Source organism: Nannospalax galili, unplaced genomic scaffold (genome assembly GCF_000622305.1).
Source record: "Nannospalax galili isolate Female #2095 unplaced genomic scaffold, S.galili_v1.0 scaffold10, whole genome shotgun sequence".
NCBI lineage: Eukaryota > Metazoa > Chordata > Mammalia > Rodentia > Spalacidae > Nannospalax > Nannospalax galili.
The window spans coordinates 3,091,937-3,098,452 of NW_008331140.1; positions in this window are offsets into that span (position 1 = coordinate 3,091,937).

The window sequence follows — 6,516 nt, forward strand, 5'->3', positions numbered from 1 at the left end:
GTATTTTGTCACAGAAATGGGGAAACAAAGTAGAACAACACATTAATATTTTATATTGAGTTTAATATGATTTAATACACCAATTTACTTTTATAAGTATTAATATTTCCAAAGCATTGGTCTACCCTTAATTTAAGAAATTTCATAATTAAATATGTGGTAAAATGTCTTGTATTTATGCTTTATTTCCTACTTTCTAGTGGCTGCATCTCAGTGGCATATTTGTGCTATTAGTTATTTACTTTCTTATGTATGAAAGGAAGTAGACACTATACCAGTCCAAGTGTTGAGTATAGACTTAGAAAACCATGAAAATCTATTTCTCTTATCAATGGCCAGCTTAAGCATAGACAAATGAAAATGAGCTATAAAGTATGATTATATTACTCGCTGTCTTAGCTGTATTTTCAATTCTCATTATGAGAATTTATACACAAAGAATGGGAAAATGGATAGAAAACGTATAGTTTTTGATGTGCAAATAGGGATATTGAATGAGGCTATACTTATGAAATTATATGATACATGTCTGTTACTCTTTAAGAAAATGTGGCTTTTTCATGCTTGTTTTATTTTTAAAAAATTGAAAAAGACAGTTGCTAAATCTGCAAAAGACTGTACCTGCCAAAGAATAATACCTATGTTTTCCAATTACTTTACTAACATGATTTTCTCTTGTGAAACTGATAGACTACATTTTTGTATTTAATGTGATCCCTTTTGGTCACTATACCCTGACACATTTGGAATTCTACAAACATTTTTCTCCTTCCCTCAACCCTCTTTATCAAAGATGGCAGTGTGAAACAAACTGGAATGTAAATTGTGTTTTTATTTTTAATACCTGTAAAAATTGCTTTTCTGTCAAAACTAACAAATTATTATTAGTTTATTGACCTTGGAATTGTTCATCTGTACAGTTCTAAAACATCCAAATAAATGGGTAGGTTTCAAACTGAATTTGTGTTCTGGAAACCCATATTCAGAAAATGCTAAACATAAGGAAGTTTGAAAGTTCTCTCCAATTTTTATTATTCCAATATCCACACATATTATTCTAAAATCCCTAGAGTATATAACTTAAATAACACCTTAAATGATTACTGTTCTATTTCAAAAATTTTGAATTGCAGAGTATTATGGGCATTATGTTCAACACATTACTAAGTTAATGAAAAGTTTATATGAACCCATGCTTCTGGGTTGTTATGCCTTTCATAAAGTTTGATTAACACATATGAAAGTCATTGAATGAAAATACAAAGTTTTCACTCCATTTCTGTTCCTACATTTGAAGACTAAAAAATAAGATCTCTTGATCTTTTAAGCATTGGTATCACACCGTTTCTTGATTTATCTGTTAAGCAGAGCCTGCTTCAGTACTTCTGTGTCTTTAAATCACCTTAAAACCTTCCTTTTATGGTTAACTCTGGCTGTAGAGTTAGGATGTCCTATTTTCATCCTGTTACATGAGAGTTTATGTTCTCGTCTAGAATTTTTTACCTCTAAAATGAGAAACTTCTGATTTTTCTTTAAATGGATATTTTAAAAAGAGAAACGTGACAGTTAAATGATCCTGATGAAGGAATGTTTCAAAATGCTTAAGTGTCACGTTTACCCTCTCTTCAATAGTGAAATTTATAGTTATAGCATAAGAGAAGCAAAAATATTAAATACTTTGAATGCCATGTCAAACATTTTTGGTGTTATCTTGATGTACAGAAATGTCTTGAGAATAGACATGTTGAGCAAGTGTAAAGACGCCAGTAACTGAAGACTAAAATTATAACTGAAAAAGTACATTTCAAATATTATGTATGACAATTCAGACATTATCTCTATTTCTTCTAAAATCCCTAAAACTGCTCTTATTAACTGTCCTTTTAGAAGCAAAGTTACTATAATTACTAAGTTCTATACTAATACTATTAAATACTGAAAGAAACATGACTCTAGACTTTCATCTTTGTAAAAGAGTTTGGTGTGAGAATGGTTTACCTTATGCTGATTATAACCTTATATTTATTTGTGTGTGTGTGTGTGTGTGTGTGTGTGTGTGTGTGTGATCCCAGAACTCAGATGGCAGGAGGTCTGAGAGTTTTAGACTAGCCTTAGCTACAAAATTGGCTTTTCATACCACCTAAGCATTATTTATCTCTCTTTGCTCTTTCTCCCCCTGCATAACTCTTCATCCTCCCTCTCCATTAAAGTACCCTACATTTCCCCCCTTTTTCCCTCAGTAATGTATGCATCTTACTATCCCCTTCTCTGGAACTCTTTCTTCACCACTTCCCCCATGATTCCCATTATTTTTCCTGGCTATTAACATTATATCAGGATATACACTCATGTCTAAAAATAGAAGCTGGTATCCACAATATAGAGAACATGTGTTGTTTGTTCTTTGGTGTGTGCGTCACTTTGCTTATCATTACAGTTTCTAGTTCAATCCAATTACCTGCAAATTTCATTTTTCTTTACTGCTGAATAGAACTTCATTGTGTAAATGTACCACATTTTTATTATCATCTCATCAGTTGAGAGACATTTGGATGGTTTCCTAGCTGTTGTGAAAACAGCAGTAATAAACATGGCTGAGAAGTCCCTCTGTGGTATATATGAGTGCATGTGTATAGGGTTTAACAAACTCACAGTGGGAATTTTTTTTTCACGGGAAAGTTCCTTTCAACTTTTCATTCAGGTGTTCGAAAATACTGTAGTCCACTGCCACAGCCCTTGCTTGTGCCCACAGAACTTGAAGATAAGACCCTATTGCTGAAAAAAACAGCATAATTCAGACACAGGAGTTGGAGCAATTGAGCTGAAAGTGACCTGGAAGTCTCTTCCCTGAATACTACCTCTATTAGTATCAGAAAATACAATGGAAGCTTCCAAGCAAGAAACCAAACAATAGTTCTATCCTGCTGTAAAGCCTAAGAACTAAAACAAAGACTGACTTAGCAAATTATCTCTACTGGTGTTGTAGTGACATTTTTATCTTGGTAGCTATAAACAACCATTTAATTTGACTTAAGGCTTGCTGAGTTTGAGTGAAATCGTTCATACTACTGTAAATATAGGCAAGTACACATGGTGAGAGAGGTCATAGACCCTAAAGAAAAACCTACTTGTGTCACCTCCCTAGACCAATGTAATTACTATATTCTTTTTTTCAAATATTTTATTATTTTTATTTTATATGTGTGAGTGTATTGTCTGCATGTATGTAAGTACATCCATGTCCTGCAATGCTGCGGAGGTCAGAAGAGGGCTTTGGATTTTCCTGGAATTGGAGTTAAGGATGGTTCATGAGTGCTGGGAATTGAACCCGGGTCCTCTGCAAGGGCAGTTAGTGCTCTTAACCACTTAGCCATCTCTCCAGAACAATAATTACTATATTCTAAATAATTATTCTTATATTACAAACAAGTATATCATACACCATTCATTAAAGAAGCTTATTTTTGAAACAGATGGAGGTGATTACAAAGTTCCACAACTGGTCAAAATACAGAGAAGTGACTTGAGGTGCTCAGCCCTAAGTGATATATCTAAAACACAAGCTCTAAACCTAAGTCTCAGGGATCATCGATGGAGACAGGAAATGGAAAATGTAAGAGCCAGAGGGGCAAGACACTTGTTGCTAGTTAATGCATTCTAGACATTATAGGGGAGTATATCCATGAAATCTCCACTGTATGGTAGTCTAAGGAGATCTGTATAGTGACAAAACCAGTTGACATGCTAAGGCCAAGGGGAAATTTCAGGGGTTCTCTCTCAAGAAAGTTAGAGGCAACTAATGGATGCTGAAGAGGGATAATCAGTTTTGTTCCAGGGTCAAGCTCCCTGAGGGGTAATCTTGATTGAGCAGTCCTAAACACTGGAATATATGAGCATCAATAAATCAACTCAGTTTTTTATATGTATACAAAATAAAGGACAAGAAATTGTGAAGCAGTTGGAGAAGGAAATATTGCAATTATAATGCTCATTTAAAACTCTAAAAATATCAAACAATTTTTAAATACAAAAATGAGATTTTTGTCTCAAAAAAATAAAAATTATGTAAAAATATCTCAGAATTTTTTTCCACATTATTTAAATTACAGCACACTAGTGAATAAGAAAAAAAATGCCTTGGTGTTTATAAATACTAGGGATTTAGGACACAGTTGTTGGACTCATTTAAAAAATTATTTGTAATCATTCTGTAAGTAAATTAATCTTCCAGTGAGTATGAAAAAGCTACATTATACTAGTTTATTCCTCTGCATATTTTCTTTGTCCTCAAGATACTTGCAGCCTAAGTTAAAGAACACTAGGTCTACTTCAACTCTATAATCATCAGGTAAGATTAACAAATGAAGGCATAGGAAGTGTTAAATACATCTAAATATAAACAGTTAGTTTGCTTAAATCAGGTTATTAAATATAGTGTGAGTTTTTCAAGATGTTTGTCACTTTGCAACATTGCTAAGAATAAGGGCAGAAGCTAGTTACAGTCAGTATAGACTTTCATGGCAGAATATTTCCCTCACTATGTATGTATCCTAGGGATATTAGAAGCGCCTCTGGGATGTGAGGATTCTATGATGTGACTGTAAAATTCAATGCCCAGCACAGAGGAAACATCAAATGTTGCTGATATTTTAATCAATGTTTTATTTTTTTGTGTGTTGGGTATATAATTTAAGTAACTGCAGTTTCAGAATTAGCTACTTCCTGATGGTGTTTGCTGTGAATTCTCTCTGACTTTCATTTTCTTTTTTTGAATTGTATTTATTATTTTCATTGTATGTGTATGTGTATATAGCCTATATGTAAATAAGTGCACCTGTGCCATACAGCACCTACAGTGATCAGAAGAGGATGACGAATTCCATGGAACTGGAGTTATGGACTGTTGTTAGCCACCATGTGGGTGTTGGGTATCAAACCTGGGTCCTGTGAAAGAGCATCCAATGTTCTTAACACCAGGAAGTGCTGAACCATCTCTCCCGCCCCTGACCTTCATTGTAAAGTCTACAATGTGCTCTTTGCATTGCTAATGGATTATCTATTTCCATTACCCACTTTGGAGTTATATCTGCTATTCTTGTTTGATATTGCATTAATCTGTTTTCCAGAGACTGTGTTCTGTGTTTTGGGTGAAGTGTGATCTTTTTATTTCTTTCTCTTTTTTTCTTTTTTGGAAAAAACACAACTTTTTAAGCTGCCCTATTGAAAATTAAATTCAAATGGGCTGTTCATTGACCCATCTATTACTCAGTATACAGATCTGAAAAAGCTAGTTGTGGATTACTTGTAAGCACCTGATATTGAAAATTTCAGTATTCTACTTACTTATTATATTTATATGCCCAGAAGTTTCACAGGGAGTACAATGGGTAAATCAATAATGATAATCCTAGTGATGAAGATTCTTCTCATTTTCTTAATTTTCAGGAAGGTAAAATTATGCAGAAAAATGCTACGCTTCAAATTCTTGATATATATTTTCTCTATACATCACTGTGAATAAAAATTATTCAAGGAATCCATTATTTGACAGTCAGTTTTTGCTGATGCCTATGAGAAACACCGATTTTATTCTGTTTAGTCATGAATTTCTAAGTAAATTTAGCCAGTAAATAAACATGATTTAAACATTTCTCAAATCTATCCCTTCTTCCAAATTAAACTATGCGTGGTATTATAACTACACAGTATTTACAATGACTAGGCTGTAAAATTATTTTTTAGTCAGGCTTGATGGTGATTGGCAATAGCTCCATCTACTTTTAGAAGATGAAACAGAAAGAGTCCTTCTGTACAGTTCAGGAGTTTCAAGTAATGCTGGACAATATAGTGATACTATGTTTCAAAAGAATATTTCTGAAAGTAACATTAATATTTCAACTCATAGGTATATAAAGAATAATGGTGTGCAGTAAAGTACAAAAAAATTATCTGTTCATGAAGGATAAATGTTACTACCCAATCAGGTTAGTCCATGCCAGAAAGATTGTAGGATCCCCAAACTGGGGTACCCTACGTTCACGGGAGGCCACACCCCAATAACTCAGTCCTCAAACCAGAAGATGCAATAGCAAGAGGATTTATTTCATCTATAGACAACCTTCCACCTTAATCAAAAGGAGGAAGCCCAGATTCAGCTTACAGACTCGTATTTAAAGACGGAAACCACAAACCACAAGCATCAACAGAAGTGGGAGGGGGATTTTTCGGGTATTTTTCCAGCTTGGGCAAGGAAGCATGAAAAGGTCATCTTTTCTTTTCTACAGCTAGAGTTATTTTCCTTTTATTTCCTTGTACAGTTTCCCAGAATATAGCCTGGGAGACTTAGTTTCAATTTACTTTAATCTGGGGGGCTCTAATTTGATTCCATCATTTCCCCCCTTTTTCTTGTGACAAGATTTTAATCCTAAAATCTACAGATTTTCTGTTCTGTTTAGAGCATGGTATTGCTGAGTAAGGACCAAGGCCTGAGTCACTGATAATCCGTCCCTGATAAAT